This window comes from Alligator sinensis, unplaced genomic scaffold (genome assembly GCF_000455745.1).
Source record: "Alligator sinensis unplaced genomic scaffold, ASM45574v1 scaffold612_2, whole genome shotgun sequence".
Lineage (NCBI taxonomy): Eukaryota > Metazoa > Chordata > Crocodylia > Alligatoridae > Alligator > Alligator sinensis.
Genome location: NW_005842085.1, coordinates 545,136 through 562,766, shown reverse-complemented (window position 1 = coordinate 562,766; position 17,631 = coordinate 545,136). Strand labels below are relative to the sequence as shown.

The 17,631-nt window shown below is 44.5% G+C and overlaps 1 protein-coding gene across 7 annotated transcripts in view; it reads left to right on the top strand.

The window, feature by feature from the left end:
• The first annotated feature begins 1,226 nt into the window (after window positions 1-1,226).
• RB1CC1 (RB1 inducible coiled-coil 1) overlaps window positions 1,227-17,631 on the top strand; it is a 126,171-nt gene continuing 109,766 nt past the window's right edge. For 6 of the 7 annotated variants that reach the window (XM_025204506.1, XM_025204507.1, XM_006023856.3 and 3 more), the window contains exon 1: window positions 14,004-14,121. The gene's annotated coding sequence lies outside the window, so the exon portion shown is untranslated. Of the gene's footprint in view, window positions 1,255-4,251; window positions 4,491-14,003; window positions 14,122-17,631 lie in introns of those variants that run through there. The other variant, XR_003094135.1, reaches the window with a different exon arrangement.

Here is a 17,631-nt window from a genome sequence, read left to right as displayed (position 1 = left end):
TGATACTACAGCCAGGTTTATCTTAAACCAGTTTGGGCCATTTTGAAAGTGGTTTGTGTGTGCTGAACTTCTGTTGTGTTACAGATTTGAACCAATTTCTGATTACTTGTACTGGTTTGAGTTATTTCTGTCTCTAGACAAGGGGTTGAGGCTCTCACTCTACATTTAATTTTTGTGGTGTTGCAGGCCTGTTTCATTGCGTTTGGTGCCAGCTAGGCGAGAAGGACTTATAAAAACCACATATACAGTGCCATTGCTAGATTATGGTTTTTCATCTTATACATGAGAATTCTGAGGTAGACTTGTTAAAGGACTGATTCTAGTGCATGAAATACCTCATAATGTGGAGTTCCTTTGTAAATTGTTGAGGTTAGTCTGCAAGGCTGATGGTGGTACTTAAATGACTTCTGTATGAATAAATCATACATCTGATGAGCTAATTGAGGATTCCGTGGCTACCATGAAAATTATGGAGCACTCTCAGGTATACGTTCGATCACTCATATGGCAGGCCAAATTCCTAATTTAGTTTTGGCTTGCATTTTGAAGTGGAAATTGATAATTAAAGGTTCCTACCAACAACATGGATTCATTTTTTTTTAAATTACTTTATTTAAAAAAAAAATCAATTTTACCATTGTATTACTCATTGTATTATGTCATATTTCCCACTGTAATTACTACTGTTAAAGTTTTTACTGTTTTTTTTGGGGGGGGGGGAGGCGTTAAAGGTGTATTTTCATTGACAGACAAGGTTCTTTGGGTAAATGTGATATCTTTTATTAGACCATCTAAAATAGTTGGAAAAATTCTTCTTTGCAAGCTTTCAGGTACAAACACCCTTCTTCAGGCAGAGGAAGCATCTGCAGTTGTTTTCTTCTTTTCTTGGATGGGATAGAAGTCAGTATGCAAGATTGCAGATCAGTGAAAATGCAAATGTATGACTGAGGGTCAGAAGGCTGCGAGTGAATGAGTGAGAAACAGGTGGAGTGGGGTGTTGAGGAAGGGAAATGGTGACCCGGTGATAAAATGTAGCTGGTATATTGTAGAGAGGTTACCTGGGGTATTAGGTGCTAGGCAGGTTTTAATGTGCTATAAATCCAATGTCTACGTTTAGTCCATGATTTTTTGTATCCACTAGGCTGATGAAGTGAAGCTTGTAGGTCCATCTGCGAAAGGTGTTTTGTAAATTCCCTTTGAGGATTAGAACTGTGAGACTGGAGAGAGAGTGGTTATCTTGTGACAACCCCACAGGTAATTGAGTATTTTTATCTTTGATAGATTTTCAGTGTGCGCTCATTTTCATAGATTTCATAGACATCAGGGCTGGAAGGGACCTCGGAAGATCATCGAGTCCAGCCCCCCGCCCAAAGGGCAGGAAGTCAGCTGGGGTCATAGGATCCCAGCAAGATAAGCATCCAGTTTCATCTTGAAGGTGTTCAATGAAGGCGCTTGAACCACCTCCGGTGGCAGGCTGTTCCAGACCTTGGGGGCTCGGACAGTAAAGAAGTTCTTCCTTATGTCCAGCCTGAAACGATCTTGAAGTAGTTTGTGACCATTCGACCTCGTCATCCCTTGGGGCGCTCTGGTGAACAAACGTTCCCCCAGATGCTGGTGGTCACCCCTGATAAACTTGTAGGTGGCCATCAGATCACCCCTGAGCCTGCGCCTTTTCAGGCTAAAGAGCCCCAGGGCTCTCAGCCTGTCATCGTAAGGTCTGCTTCCCTGACCTCTGATCATGCGCGTGGCTCTTCTCTGGACTCTCTCAAGCTTCTCTACATCCTTTTTGAATTGTGGAGCCCAAAACTGGACACAGTACTCCAGCTGCGGCCTCACTAAGGCCGAGTACAGGGGGAGAATGACGTCCCGGGATTTGCTTGAGAAGCATCTATGGATGCAAGCCAGCGTTTTGGTCGCTTTACTAGCTGCCGCATCGCATTGCAGGCTCATGTTCATCTCGTGGTCAATGATGACCCCCAAGTCTCTTTCTTCCATAGTGCTAGCCAACATAGCACTGCCGAGCCTATAAGGATGCTGCGGGTTTTTTTCCCAAGGTGGAGAACCTTGCATTTATCGGCGTTGAACACCATCAGATTCTCATCCGCCCACTTGCTGAGCCTGTCCAGGTCAGCCTGGATAACCTGCCTGTCTTCTGGTGTGGATGCTTTGCCCCAAAGTTTGGTGTCATCGGCGAACTTGGCCAGTCCGCTTCTGACTCCAGTGTCCACATCATTAATGAAGATGTTGAACAGTATGGGTCCAAGGACAGAGCCTTGGGGGACCCCACTGGTCACAGGACACCACGATGAGTGACTTCCATCGATTACTACCCTCTGGGTCCGACCACGGAGCCAGTTTTTCAGCCAGTGGATCGTGGTGGACCCAAGGTGACAATTGGCCAGTTTCACCAAGAGGTGATCATGGGACACCAGATCGAAGGCTTTTTTGAAGTCAAGATATATGACATCAATCTCTTCTCCCTTGTCCAGGTGATAGGTCACCTGGTCGTAGAAGGAAATGAGATTGGTCAAGCAAGACCTACCCGCAACAAACCCGTGCTGGCTATCCCTTAAGATGTTGGCGTCGGCCAGTCCATTAAGGATGGCCTCTTTAATAAACTTTTCTAAGATCTTCCCCGGGATAGAAGTCAGGCTGATGGGCCTATAGTTAGCCGGATCCACTTTCCTCCCTTTCTTGAAGATAGGCACCACATTGGCCTTCTTCCAGTCTTCGGGCACTACACCAGAGCGCCAAGAGTTTTCAAAGATCCGTGCTAGAGGCTGGGCTATGATGCTCGCCAGCTCCTTGAGTACCCTGGGGTGAAGATTGTCAGGGCCAGCTGACTTGAAGGTATCCAGCTTCTCAAGATGTTCCTTCAGAAAGTCAGCATTAATGGAGGGCAGGGGATCACCCTCACCCGGACTTCCCGGCCCTGTAGCGGGCATGGGCGTCCCATGGGACTGATGAAAGACTGACGCAAAGTACCTATTTAATAGGTTAAAAGTATCCTCCTATTTTCTACTCTTCAGAAGAATAATAGTCCAAACCATCTCAAACCTCAAAGAAAAAATTGTGGTTGGTTTCAGTGTTGCTGGGAATCTGAGCATGTTCTGCCATGAATCTACTACTGATAGTTACAGCAGTGCTGGTATCCACTCAGAAAATGGTTTCTTTTCCCCCTCCAAACTGTGCAAGCATTTCTGGAAAACTAAAGTGATGCCATCAAATGCATGCACTGAAGTCAATTAAGAGATGTCAGAAAACTTGAAATTAGACTCAGGAGATAAAATGTTGGGCTGCCTCAGCCTCAGGTTTGCTGGTCATTACATTTTCCTCAGCATATTTGCCAAAACTCAGACTTTCCCAGAACTAAGTACAGATTTGGCCAAGGTTGGTTCTCCACCTCTTTATCATTACCTGAAAGAGAAAAAAGCCAAATACACAGAACTATGGGTTTGGTTTTGGAGTAGTGCAAAAAGTGCTTTTATAATTAAACGTTAGTGCATGAAGGTCTTTTTCATTTCTGACCGCAAATCTAAGTTTGAACAAGACCAGCCATGATGCTGTCACAATTTCATCAACCATAATGAGGAGGTATGTTTCCAGGAGATAAACAAGAGTGAAATTACTTTCCTCAAAATTAAATTAGGGTTGCTCTAGTTTATTCATAGAAGAAGGCAGTTATTGGACCACTTCACTAATGGGAAACAATCACGTGCTGCTAGGAGGAGGTTCCCCAGTCGTCCACCCTGGTCGCCAATATTGGCTTGCAGGGACGTGTAGCTTTCTTTAACATAGAGAGCCACACCCCCACCCCTTTTCTCTACACGATCCCTCCTGTACAGGGTATAGCCATCTATTCCCGTGGTCCAGTCATGGGTGGAGTCCCACCAGGTCTCCGTTATCCCTATGACATCGTAATTGTTTGCACTGAGCATGAGGATGAGCTCCTCCTGCTTATTCCCCAAGGAATAAGCAGGAGGAGCTTATTCCTGACATATTACTGGTGAAAGGTTTTTAGAAGTCAAAATCCTCAGTTTTTGTCTTGAATTTACTGAAGACAAGAATGTATCTTGAGTTTTATGTTGGCATTAGCTGCATTGGTGGGATATCAAGTGTTTTAGGAGATTTGATCACTAATTAATATAACTGTGGGTTCAGAAGTCCCCAGTGTAGACCAGAGCTCAGCAGCATATGGCTTGCGAGTTGTATCTGTCCCACAGTGATTCTTTTTTTTTTTTTTTTAACTAGCCCAGCACACTCCAGGACACAACAGACTGCAAAGAGTGTCCTGAACTGTAGTGCACTTCAGGATGCCTGGAGAAGCAGCAGTAGCGGCCATGCCGTCTGTTCTGTACTATGCGGCAGTTAGAAGTGCTAGCAGATCCCTGACTGGCCTGGTTTGTCACGAAGAAAGGCTTATGGATGTCTGGAGGAGGTGCCACTGCAGCTCTAGCCACATAGTCCATTCTTCACTGCGTAACAGTCTGGTCAGGGGCGTCATTGTTTCTGTCCCAGTCCTTGTTGCTACAGCAGCTGCTAAATGCTGTGCACACTTCGGGAGTGTGGAGCATGGCCTTCCCAGTTCCTCCACCTTGTACTGTGTATCGGTTGGATACGTGCCCACCCCAGCCCACAGCTGCAGCCCACCCTGTGCTGTGCAGATCTGAGGGGGACACACCCTCCGGCCCTGGACAAGCTGCTTGCAGTTCTGTCGCGTGCCCCTCCCCACCCAGTCCCTGCCCCAGTCCCATTAGTCCTCCCTCACCGCAAGGGCCTTGATATTTTTCCCCCTTCACACACACACACACACACACACACACACACACACACACACACACACACACACACACACACACACACACACACACACACACCCCCCTTTCCCTTCCACCATACCAGCTGGACGCAGCTCTTCAAGCTGAAGAGCTGAGTATTGGAAATCAGATTAGTATCACCCGATATGCTTCCTTAAAAATCGGCTATCGTATCAGCCCCAAAAATCTATATTGGTGCATGCTTAGAATATAGAGGTATATCATGGAGTAGAATAGCTTAATTCAGGTAAGCTTCTCAAATTGACCTTACTTCCATCTGCAAAGTAAGATTGATATTGTTCTAACAAAGAAGCAAAAGCAAAAAGCTGAACTGTCAGATCTTCGCAGACTTGAGACTTAGCATTTTTAGGAATAATGGAATTGCTGAATGGTGTGAATATGAGACTTCAGGGGAAGGGAAAACTACTGCCTGAAATGTTTGCTGATGTAAAAGCATTTAATAAAACTGAATCTTTTGATGAAACATATCACTGAAAAGAGAACTTTTCACACCTTCCTAACTGCAAATATGTATTGAGTGAAGAAGGCCTTAATTCAGACTTTGTACAAGGCAGGTTTATTGCGGCTTTAAAACAATTGCAGGGGAATTCTAGGAAAGGTTTAAGGGTTCCCATAAGTATTCAAAAGACATTTATCGTTTCCAAAATCCATTTGCAGTTCACACTGAGTTGGCATCTGACATTTATCCAGTGGAATGCCCAGATCTTTAAGAAAATGGCACTTTGAAAGACTCTTACAAAGCAAGTGACCTGATCATATTTTAAAGTCTTCTAGCCATAAGATATTCACAGAAAATAGCTTTGCGGCTGACATGATAACAATTTTTGGAGTACTTGGAAACAGACTTTCTCAAAATGAAGTTAAATTTTAAATTATGGTCCAGATTTGACTGGTGATCACTTCATCAGGCTATAAGAGAAAATGTAAGTACTTGAGAGAAGTGGTGCTGGCTCCTACCCTGGGGGTCTTTAAGAAGAGGTTGGATGAACACCTCGTCGTGGTCATTTGACCCCAGTACTCTTTCCTGCCATGGTGGGGGGGGTTGGACTTGATGACCTGCTCAGGTCCCTTCCGACCCTACCAACTATGAAACTGTGAATATTGACGTCAGTGCTCTTACAAACAAGATACAACCCCAGTGCCTGCACTGATGGTAGGGAATAAAAAGTTTTCTTTTCTTTTCTTTTCTCTCCTCCCTCTTCCCTCCCCCGCTCCCCCCTCCCCAGTCTTATAGAACCCCCTTCTTGGACAGATCAACATCACAATATATTGTACATTCCAGCCCTTCTTATGACTGAGCTGTGTTGATTTGACCTGTTTCTGAAAGGTTGCTAACCCCAATGTAGACAACTAAAACTGTAGAACTGCTTTTAGTGGGGTAGCTATTTTGTCCTGGTACATGCAATTTTTATTATACTAATACAAAAAACAGCTGTGTCAGTATAACTGCATTCACATTAGGGGTGCTTTCCCAGGATAGCATGCTGGCATTCTGATCTCTAAAATGCTTTCAGTGTACACACAGCAATGTGTATGTTGTCTTAATTTTGTACTCTTCAGTTTGCAAATGCAAGACTCTAATTTGCAGATACTCATATATTAAATACATTGTCATCAGCTTGATGATTTCTCTGGTATTGCACTAGGTAGGACACTTCAGATGTGATACATTTTGATTTCAGGGGACTTTTCTGAGGAATGTTTGTCAGTAAAGATCAAAGCAGTTGAAGTGGGTATTGTTCATGAAATATCTTTATTTCTCTCCATACATTTTTGTTGTTGTTGAAGTGACACGAAAACATATGCCTCTTTTGAGGCAAGGATTTTTGTGTGTGCTAATTTTTAATAGACAAACTGCATAGTTGGGACAGACTTAGGCAAGCTTTTGAATGCGTATTTCCTAGACCATTATGACTGCAAAATCAGTCCAATGCTTTTTTCTTTCTTTTTAAAAAAAATAAAGATGGCTGACTTACATTATTTTGAGAGACCTTCTTGTATTATTGCTTTTACAGTTTACCCTTTTATAGATGTGTCCCTGATTGTGTAGGTCTTCCTTTCACACGGCAACTAGGGAAGAAAATCCCTTTTTAAAGGGTTGCTGTGGCTGTAAACCTAAAGCATTCTTGAGTAGGTTGAGGCACAAATGGTAGTCCCTGTGGTGGTGTTACTGAAATTGGCTAGATTTAAATCTGACAGTGCCACAGTTGTGGGTTTCAGTAAGTGTTTTTTCTATTTGATATGCATAAAAATATACAAAGCAAGACAGTACCTGATAATCTAGTACTTAATGCTTTTATCAATTAAGTCTCTATATGGAAAGCAAAGAAAAAATTAATTTGTAAGTCTTGCAGATCAGCCATGCTTGCCAATACACTAAATATGTAGCATGTATCTTGGAATTATTTAATTATAATAATTCAGGTGCTGGAAAAGAGAAAGCTAATGTATTTTTAGCTTAAACATTGGCTGGCCCAGAGTATAAGTTGCATTTCAGGTTGCCTACTATAGAGTTCAATGAAGAGTGACATTTGAATACAAGTTAACCCTTGGAACTAGAAAGTGTTCTGACCACGCATATGCAGTAATTACCTAGTGCCCCATTTATGAAGCAGCAAAAAATCCCTACTTAAGACTGTTACTTTGTTGGAGTTGATGTAAATTTTAACTGAGCGTGTCAGGAGTCTGCAATTCTTTTCTACCAATAATTTTGAGTCATTTCTTATAGGCAAACATATCCTAATCCAGGGCAGTCCAACTGCAGTGACTGGGGCCTGCCTAGGGAAACCCCAACCTACAACCTCACTGTGTGGGCAACCTAGCACTTCCCCTCCAGCCCTGATGTGTACAGCCTTACCTCACACCCATTCTCATCCCGCTGAGAGCACCATGTGGATAGCTTCCTCCTCCATTGCTTTGCACAGCAGGGGCAGCCCAGTTCCCTCCCCTGCTTCGTGGGCAGGGGTGTCCCCCAGCCCTATTTATAGTGCTGTATGCAGCCTGAGCAGCTTGCCCCACTCCCCCACTCTGCTGCATGCATAGCACAGGCACCCCAGCTACTCTGTTGCACTGCCCTCAGGGTAGGGAAGTGGAAGCTGGGATGAGAAGGGAGGCTTGGAGACCCTAGCTGCTGCATCAACAGCCATGAGTGGAGCAGAGGCAGGAGCTCTTGGTCACATGTTAGCCCCTCATGGGGTGCTAGTTGGACTCCTGCCTTGCTTCTCTCTGTCCATAAAAACGGGACTTTTTATTATTTGGATTCAGTGGACAATGTTGACTTCAAAAATTGCTAAATAAAATAAACTTTAAAAATATTTACTAAAGACACATAGAATTGAATCTTATTTAATAGTTTTCTCCAAAATGACCTGAGTTTTGCAGCATTGCTGTTGGATATAAAATATTATTTCTACAGTTGAAAATATTTTTGGAATCCAAGCAGATGTAGTAAAATTGAACTTCTACTATGAGCTAGAGTAAAAGAAAAACCTTTGTATCTCTCTCTCAAAACTAGAAATATGTAAACAAAAATATCACTTGTTGTATTTTACTAGAATTGTGTTGTTGGTTTTTTTTAAACCTTGTTATTTCATTCAGCTTTTCATTTTCTTTATTATAGGAAGCACAGTTCAAATTGATTGGGTTATTGGTTACAATTGGTCTGTACTATCTGAAAGCTAACTTTCATTCTGAAGATAGTTTATATGTGATAATGGTTTTTAATTGTATCTGGTACTATAGCTTAAAACAACAGACTTCATTATCTTAGCTGCAGTCTTAATTTGAGTTGCACATTTTAAGTAATTGACTATATAGCTAGTAGCTTTTTATTACATATAAATGTATAACAATAGAAGTTTGCCCTTGTTTTTTGCAATGTATTAATTTCTAAACTGTTTTTTAAAAACAACCTTTGGAATCACCTTGTTGGTAAGGTATTTTTTCTGAGCTGTAGAGGTATCATAATAAACCTGAAAAGAACAATTATTTCCTAATTTTATGGGTGTTAGCATTAAAGCTAGATAGAAAGTAGGGATCGACCAATAAAGATATTCTTGTCCGATACCAGTAACTGATTATTAACCAATCATGTCAGCCGATGCTGATTCAATAACTGATTAACTGTAATTCAAGGCTGACAAACGGTTAAAGTAATAATTTGAACCTTTTCTTTTTGCGTGCCCTTCTGCGTTACATGTATCAGCATCTCAGCACTTAAAAATGGTGGTGGGGGTGCTTGAACTAAAGCTCATCGAATGATTTTTAGTTCAGCTGCTACTGCCACTATTTTTAAGCTCAGGGATGGTTTTAAGCAGGGCAGAGCTGAGTGGGGCAAGGGCAGGTGCAGGCTGCCGGCTGTGGGTTCGGGGCTTTCTGCTCTGCTGCCTTTTGCCTTGGGATCCCTGTGCCGGTCACACTTCTGCCTGCCAGCAGTGGGAGGCTCAACTTGCTGTCCCCACTGCTGCTGAGTGGATGGGGGGGTGCGTGGCCTGCATGTGGCTCCCAAGGGAAAGGCAGCAGAGTGGAAAGCCCTGAGCCCACAGTGAGCAGCCTGCATCCACCTTGTGCACAGATCGGGGTGGGGGGAGCACATGCTGCCCCCATGCCTCCCCTAGGTGGTTTGTGCAGTGGTGGGGAGCCACCTCCCCCACGCCCTCTGGACGAGCCTCCCACGGCTGTTCCGCTCCCAGCCCTGGGTCCCATGCACTGCTAGTTGGGCAGCACCCCCTAGCTCCTGCCCCACTCCCTCCCTCAACATGGGGTGCCTCCATCGATTTACCTGCACCCCATCGATTTACCTGCAGGGAGCTGCTGTCCACGCTGCCTGGCTTTATTCGTGGCCAAAAGCATGCATGTAGCCATGCACATGGTGCCCCCTGCGTCTCGCTCCCCAAGCAGAACCCCTTCCAGGCCAGAATGCTGCCTGCCTATAAGGGGAAACCTGCTGTTTCCTGAGGGAACCCAGGCATCTGGGACCCCCCAGTCCCTCGGTGGAGAGGGAAGCCAGGTGTCCAGGGCCTTGGCCGGAAGGCATAACTATTGCTAAACATTACTGGCTACAACAGCCAAAAAAAAGCCGTTAATGTCATTTTCTGCCTTGTCGGTACCAATCCAATAGGCAACAGATATATCGGTGCACCTCTAATATAAACTGATTTTTTTTTTTTTTTTTTTAAAGTCTGTTTTGCGTTAAAGATACTGTGATTCGATAACATAATTTTAAGGTTTGAATAAAGGGAACAGCCTGGCATGCTACACTGAGATGTTTTAGCTGGCCTAACTTGTTTCTTCAAAGTTCTGTGCCAGTTAAGAAACAATGGACAAATCCTGTTTTTCACCTTTGCACAGAGTAAACCAAAAGTGAGAGTAACTTATTTGTTCCTATTCTCATCTCAGGATTTTTTTCTGCTTTTATTAGAACTGTTTAGCAGAAGCAACATGTGTCTTTAACTTTTTAGTATGGCACTTTTCATCTGTTTTGATATTTGTAGAACTGACTGGTGGTGGTTAGTAGGAGCATCTCGCTAAAAAGGCTGCAGATGCACACTTCACAGTAGTTTATAAGAGCCTTTGTTGCACTTTCTTGTAATCTTGTAGGGATTTTTTCCCCCCTGCCTTGGCTCAGGTGACATGATATTCTGATATATCTGGCAGAACATTTTTCAAAGTAGCTGAGCATGCCTATAGACTATGATGGAGCTTCCACTGAAGGACAGCCTTTTAAGTAAGATGCAGGGTTCTCAGCTGCACATCAATATTTAAATATGGCAGAAGGTCATTTCCAGACATTTTCCTTTCTATATCTGTCAATTCCCTCCCTCTTCTGCCCCCCCCATCCCCCTCTTCCTGTACCCTACTCCTCCCCCACTACTCCTTTTGTGGCCAGGAGCAAAAAAAAGTGTGTTTTTATGCTTGGTAGCTGTGTTGGTCTGAGACAAAGACATACAAAAAACTAGAACTCTTGGTTCCAAAATGATACCTTTTTATTAGACCAACTGGAAAATGGCAAGAAAATAGTCCTTTTCTGCAAGCTTTTGGGATCAAAGTCCCTTCCTCAGGCTCTGGGAGAAGTGTAGATGTTCCTGAAACATGGAAGATGCTGTATTTTAGCCAATTTTTGAATTTTAAATTTAATTGCAGAACAATAAGGAAGGTTTGTTTGTGTTTTTTTTACCTCCCTGCCTGCCATCAGACACCTCCAGGGAAGGAATTCTACCTGATCAACACATCAAAGAGCTACTCAACATAGCTCACAAAGACACGCTCATAGACCCAGAGGGACAACCTTCCATCTTCAGCTCCCTCTGTGCAAAAATGAAGTTTATTTTCTACCAATAGGTACTTTTTACCATCTTGTACCATCTACACTTTTTCCAGAGCCTGACGAAGATAATTTGATCCCGAAATCTTGCAGAAAAGGACAGTTTTCTTGCCATTTTCCAGTTGGTCTAATAAAAGGTATCATTATGGAACCAAGAGTTCTAGTTTTTTGTGTGTCTCTTTATGCTTGGGTATAAGAAGTAACGTCATAGCTCAAATGATACCTTTTAAGGTTCATTTACCTTTTAAGTAATTGTCATACCCCAGGCCCTTTATTTCCACTCCCCAGAAAGTTAACACTATCTCTTTGTCCAGTCGTAAATTGCTCAGCTGGAGGTAGTTCCATTTTTCTTGAGTTAAAAGTTTATCTGAAATTTTATTCCATCCCCTCTAACTGAACTGCATTAGAAGGAATGGGGCTTAAATAACTGAATGGTACTCTTAGGTATAACCGAATTAGATGATAAAATCCCTGCTGACTGCAGAGTCACTCAGGTTGCTTAACAGTAACTTCTGGCAGCTGTGGCCATAGGATGCTTGGTTTTTTAGCTCCTCAAATATTTTTATTTTAATTTAATGAAATGGTTGTATTCTCCAGGAGGTCAACTTTATCTGCAAGTTTGTAGATCCTTTAATTCATATCTCCAAGACAGAAGCAATTGATGGTCCTTTCACTTGCATCTGCTTCATATCAATTGCAACCAGCTCTTTGGGTTGGGTGTTTTGTGATGCCCCCCCCCCAGTAATGAAAGCACATTTTCCCACTCTGCTATCCAGAACAAAGTTCTACTATACAAGGGCATGCCGCTCTGGGACTGGCTACTGCTCTCCTCCTCCCCCCCGCCCTCCCAGATGCAGAGGGGGAAGCTGTCATGCAGCGGTTGCCACCGCCATTCACCACCCCATGTTGCTGCTTCATGTGAGGCTGCTGCTCTGGGACGAGCCACCACTACTGCCCCCCACCCCTCTGTTCCATGACTGGCCACTGCTGGTTTAAAAAATGCAACATCTTTAAAGTTGCAGCAAGTGCTCAGTCCTGAGCACACAAGATTTATGAGGTTATATACTGTACTTTGAAAACTCACGACAGCAACAGAAGATAGAAAAGTGGGAGTGGCAGAAACAGCATGCAGCGGACCAAGTCAAGAATCCAATGCCACTTGCCCTATATAGAAATGTGTCTGAGCTGCGGTAGAATCTGTCTATCCTGGATAGGCCTTATCAGCCATCTTTGGACACACGGATAAGACAGTCCTAGAAGACAGTCATCCTCAACTGTGAGGGACAGCCGAAGACCAATTTGTGGTTGGTATTATTAAAATAAAGTAAGTTGTCAGTATGACAGAAAGGACTACTTAAATTATAATTAAGTGAAAGCCTATTGTAAATATGGGATATGCAACATTCTTCTTACCCCTTTCAAAATAACAAATGCTTTATAACAGGGAAGGCAACCAGTGGCACACTTGCTGGACCAGGGCACTTAGAGGCATTTTGCTTGGTACGCATGCCTTGGGGTGGATCGTGGGGGAGCTGCAAGGGGCCCAATCTTTGTTGTGGCAGCCCCTGCCCCTTCCCCACCATCTGCCTTGAGGCGTACATGCACCCACTGCCAGCAGTGAGCCAAGGTGGGCTCTGCAGACCCTGGTGCAGCTGTTTGCAGCCTGCCTGCTGTAAGCAGCCTGGGTTCTGGGATGGGTAGCAAGGGCCATGCCTAGAGCCCAGGCTGGCTTTGGCAGGAAGCTGCGAGGCTGTAAGTGACTACATTTGTGTCTGCGGAGCCCCAGCCTGGCTTGTTGCTGGTGGTGGGTACATGCGCACTTCTGGGTGGCTGGCTGAAAAAGGGCCAGGGATGTGCTGCCACAACAAGGATTAGGCCCCTTGTGGCTTCCCCACCATCCACCCCAAGCACGCCAACATTTTACAAGTTGAGGTTATGGGTGTTTTTTTGTATTGTGCCCCAAAACACTGCCGACCCTTGCTTAATAGTCTGTCTGTCTGTCTGTCTCAAAGATATAGGTTTTTCAGTTGCTAGTTATCTTACTTGTTCTGATTTTTCATGTTGTGCATTTCCCTTCTGTCCCCATCCTGCCCCTCTTTCCCCCCCCACCCCGGTCTGTATCACCTCTATGAATATTCCATATATCTAAGCTGGAAGTTTTAATAGTACATAGGAAAGTAGTTTTTTAAAGTCAGTTTGTGTTTAGCAATCAGTTTAACATCTTTGTCCCTGCATAGTGCTCATTCTAAATTTAGGATAATCATGAAGTAAAACTTCATGCTGTTGAAACCTGTGTAAAAAAAAAACAAACAAAAAACCAAAAAACAAAAACAAAACAACAACAAAAAAAAACCCAACAAAACAAAACAAAAAACCGCAAAGCATGTTACATTTTATATTTAAAATGTAATGACTAGTTCTTAGGTTTAAAGTCTTTTAGAGTACTTCCCTTGTGTTTATTCTTGAAATAATGTCTATAAGGATCTCTTCTACTAAGAGATCCGCACTATATTTTAGTGATGGTGGTGTTCTTCCCCCCATTTGTTTGAGTAGATCAGCCTTGCATGCAACTAGGAAGAGTGCTTTGTCTTTACAGCATTTAGCTCTTGTCCTTTTATCCTTTGCAGAGTAATACTTTTTTACTGTTATTACTAAAATGGAAAAACAAATTCAGTTCCAACGTAATGTATATTTCCACTTAAACTTGCTAGACAATATTTTCAGCTAGAATACCTATTAATCCTAAAATTTAAAATTAATAAATGGTACGTTACTTCGCTTTTGTGAGGTGCAGTGTTCAACATTAGAGGTTCATGATTATTTTTTGTGTCTTTTGTTTGCAGGTCTTTTATGCTCACTTCAAACAGCCATGTCACTTTGTTGCCAAAACCATATGAAGCAAATGTGCACCTTCATCCTGCTGTACTTAAAGAAGGTGGTAGCTCCATATAGTGCCTGAAGGTAATTTCTCCATTTTAATTTAGCAGCTTTTTCTAAGTTATCTATATTTCAGTGTATTTTTGAGTTTGATCTTGGGGTGGGGGAAAAAGTCTTTCCTCATTTGGGGAAATTAAAGAATGCTGGCTGAAGGTCAAAATTAACTTCCTATAGAGGGGGAGCATAAAGTCTTTAGCCTACTTACCCAGTAAGTACTACTTAAATCTACAAAATGGAGCTTATGGCAGGGGTTGGCAACCCCCAGCACACGGGCTGAGTATGGCATGTGAGGCTGTTTTCCTCGGTAGGTGTTGGGGCCGGGACCAGGGAGGCGACAGCTGTTTGCAGCCTCCCGGCTGCAGCTGGCCCAGGTTCTGGGTAGCTGCTGATAGCCACGGAGCCCGGGCTGCTCCCAGCGGCCAGCTGGGAGGATAGAAGCCCTGCTGCAAGCAGCCTGGGCTCTATGGCTATCAGTAGCTACTCAGAACCTGGGGCGGCTGCATCTGGGAGGCTGCAAACAGCTGCTGCCTCACAGACCCAGCCCTGGGCTCCCGGGAGTCAGCAGATACCGGCGATGCTCCTTACTGTGTTGCCCTTGCTGCTACATCTGCAGAGCAGCATGTGGAACCCAGCGCGGCAGGGGACAGCGGGGGGCGCAGAAAATGCCGCTCCGAGCTCCCCACTGCCCTGGCCACACTTCCCCTGCAGGTGGGGGCAGCAGCGAGGGGCAAAACCCCACGTGCTGCCCACACTGCTCCTGTGCACATAGGGGAAGTGTGACCTGGGCAGTGTGGAGCTTGCAGCAGCAGGCAGCTTCCCTGTGTGGCCCCTCTGTGCGCTGCTGCTCTGTGTCGCACACGCTGCGCTCCGGAGGGCAACAGGGCCGGGAGTGTTTAAATCTGTATTTTGTTAAATAATGATTGTCCTTATTAAAACAACTTATGGTAATAATTTGTTATAAACACTGGTTTACAATTATCTTCTTTCTGAAGAATAGAAATTATAAGAGTTCTTGCCAGTTCAGTATTCTGTCATTTTTCTCTTTGCAGCACTTTTTTATTGCGAGCTGTAGTTCTTCTACATGTGCAAGTCACTGATAGTCAATGTACCTACTATTGGAAAAGATTTGGTGAAATTGAGAACAGATTTTTGGCTCATTGTATATAAAATTGCTCTCAGTTTAAAAGCAATGTCTGAAGTTCTGAAACCTCTAGGTAGAAAATAGAGATCCGGAGAAGCTTAGAATTCCTTCTGATTAGGGGTGCGCAAACAGATTTTTGCAGCCGATACCGATTAACCAAGTTTTAAGAAGGCGCGTGGGCCAATACTGATCCAGTTTCCGATACCAGCCTGGCAGTGTGGAGAGCTGCCTCCAACAGGTAAGTCTGGTGTGGTGGAAGGAGAGGGGGAAGGGGGGGTATGCAGATCAAGGCCTCCACTGGGAAGGAGGCTGGGGGCTGAGGCAGGAGCTGTCCAGGTGGGGCGGGCGCAGGATGGAGTGGCGGCTCATCTGGGGTGCACAGAGATGGCAGTGGTGGGGTGGGAAATGGCTCCTGCTGCTGTATGCACTCCACCAGAAGCCGCTGGTCCAGTGCTCGCCTGCTTGTCTGGCAGCTCCTGCTGCTCATCTGAGAGGGGGTGGGGGGTGCGTGTGCCCCCAGATCTGTGTGGGCAGGCTGAGGCCGGGGCTGTACCAGGCTCTTCCCGGAGGGGTGGGGCTGTGCTGGGAGGGGGCTATGGTGAATTTGTGGCCGCAACCACCCCCCTCCCCTCCTGTAATCCCTTCCTAGTGCAGCGCTGCCTCACTGTGAAGAGCTTGGCACAGCCCCGACCCCAGCCCGTCCCATGCAGATCCAGGGGCACACACCCCACCCCATCGCTCTCCCAGACGAGCAGTGGGAGCTGCCAGATGAGGAGGCATGTGCTGGATGAGCCGCTGGACCAGCAGCTCCTGGCAGAGCAGCCCCCCTCACTCAGGCCCTGGCTGGGTATCCCAGCCCACGCCCCTTCCCTCCCCTTCCACCACACCAGACTTACCAGCTGGAGGCAGCTCTCCACACTGCCGGACTGTGCTCCTTGCCATCTGTGCTGCGCTGCGGCTGAGCGTGTGCACATGCCATTTATTGGCCAAATTATCGGCCTGCTATGGCTGTTTTCCAAGATATTACATTTTCTTTATAATGGTGCCGATCCAATATTGGACCAGTGTATCGGTGCACCTCTATTAATGTATTTTGAAGGGATTGGTAGGGGGCGTAACTCCAGAATTTTTGAAGGGTAGTATTTTCTGAACTTTTCAAGGGAGAATCTTTTTTGGTTGCCATTTTTAATATATCCTTTCGTGCTGGGAATTACTTGCCCAGCAGCATCCAGCAAGAGAGTGACAATGCTAAACTTAGAGCCCAGGTCTCCTGAGTCTCAGCTCGGTGTCCTTTCTACCTGATCACATTTTATTGTGGGATATTATGGAATACAGTGTGCCCTTGACTTGTCTTGAAGTGCACCTAGAGAGACTTGAGAGTTAAGAAATATGGAGTTAAAAATTAACCAGGCCTTTTCTATGCTTGTGCTTCCATCTCTACTGGTGGGAAATTATGAATTTTGGTAGTTATTGATAGACAAGACTCTTTTTTTTAAAGGCTGCATCAGGACTTGTAGAACACCGGCAAAGGCCTTATGCAGTGACAGATCTAGCAAGGACAACATCTATTGAGAGAAGTCCTTAGATCTTAGTTACAGCATGCAACTTATTAAACATAGAAGTACTAGTTAATGCATGTGGAATAGTAGGTTGATGCCTTTTGGCTCAAAGGATCTCCATTTTTTTTTTTAAATTTCTTCCCCGCCCCTTTCACATCTTGGGGGGGGGGGCCCACCCACAGACAACCCACCACCAGCCGTTTGTCTTTGGGTAGGAGAGTAAACACGATCAGACCTTGAAGTGAGAAGTTAGAGACCTGTTTCTATTTTGAGCTGCATTTAGTCATCCAAAGTTTAGACAAGGAGGTGGAGATGCCACCAGAGATTGGCAACCAAAGTGTGACAAAATTTAACAGTCCAGGAGAAGAGCGGAGTTTTTTATGAAGAGCAAAGATGCCAGTTGTATGAGATCATGCTGCAAGGGAGATATAGAAGGAAGTTGGAAGCATTTGTCTGCTAATGCACTATAAGCCTACTCCCAAACAAGACTGGGAACTGTAGTCCTAATTTTAAATTAGATTTTTGGATCAAATTAATTCCAATAGCCAAAAGCTGGAATAAGTTAAGATCCAGACCTGTTCTTTGCTAAAGAATGCATGTGCTTAAAGTATCTTGTAGATGATCCAAAACAGAACAAAGCCCTAAGCCCCTAAGGGCTTAATACATGTTTCTTGAAAAATAGACACTATGTTACATATTGGTGTATCTCACTAGGTAGTGGGGCTGTTTGGCACCAGTTCTGCCATAATATAAGGGTAGAGAGTGGAATAACCGACTTGGAGCGCTTCTGGTACGTTGTCAGGTAGGATATCCTAGATCTAAAGAGTTGGTCTT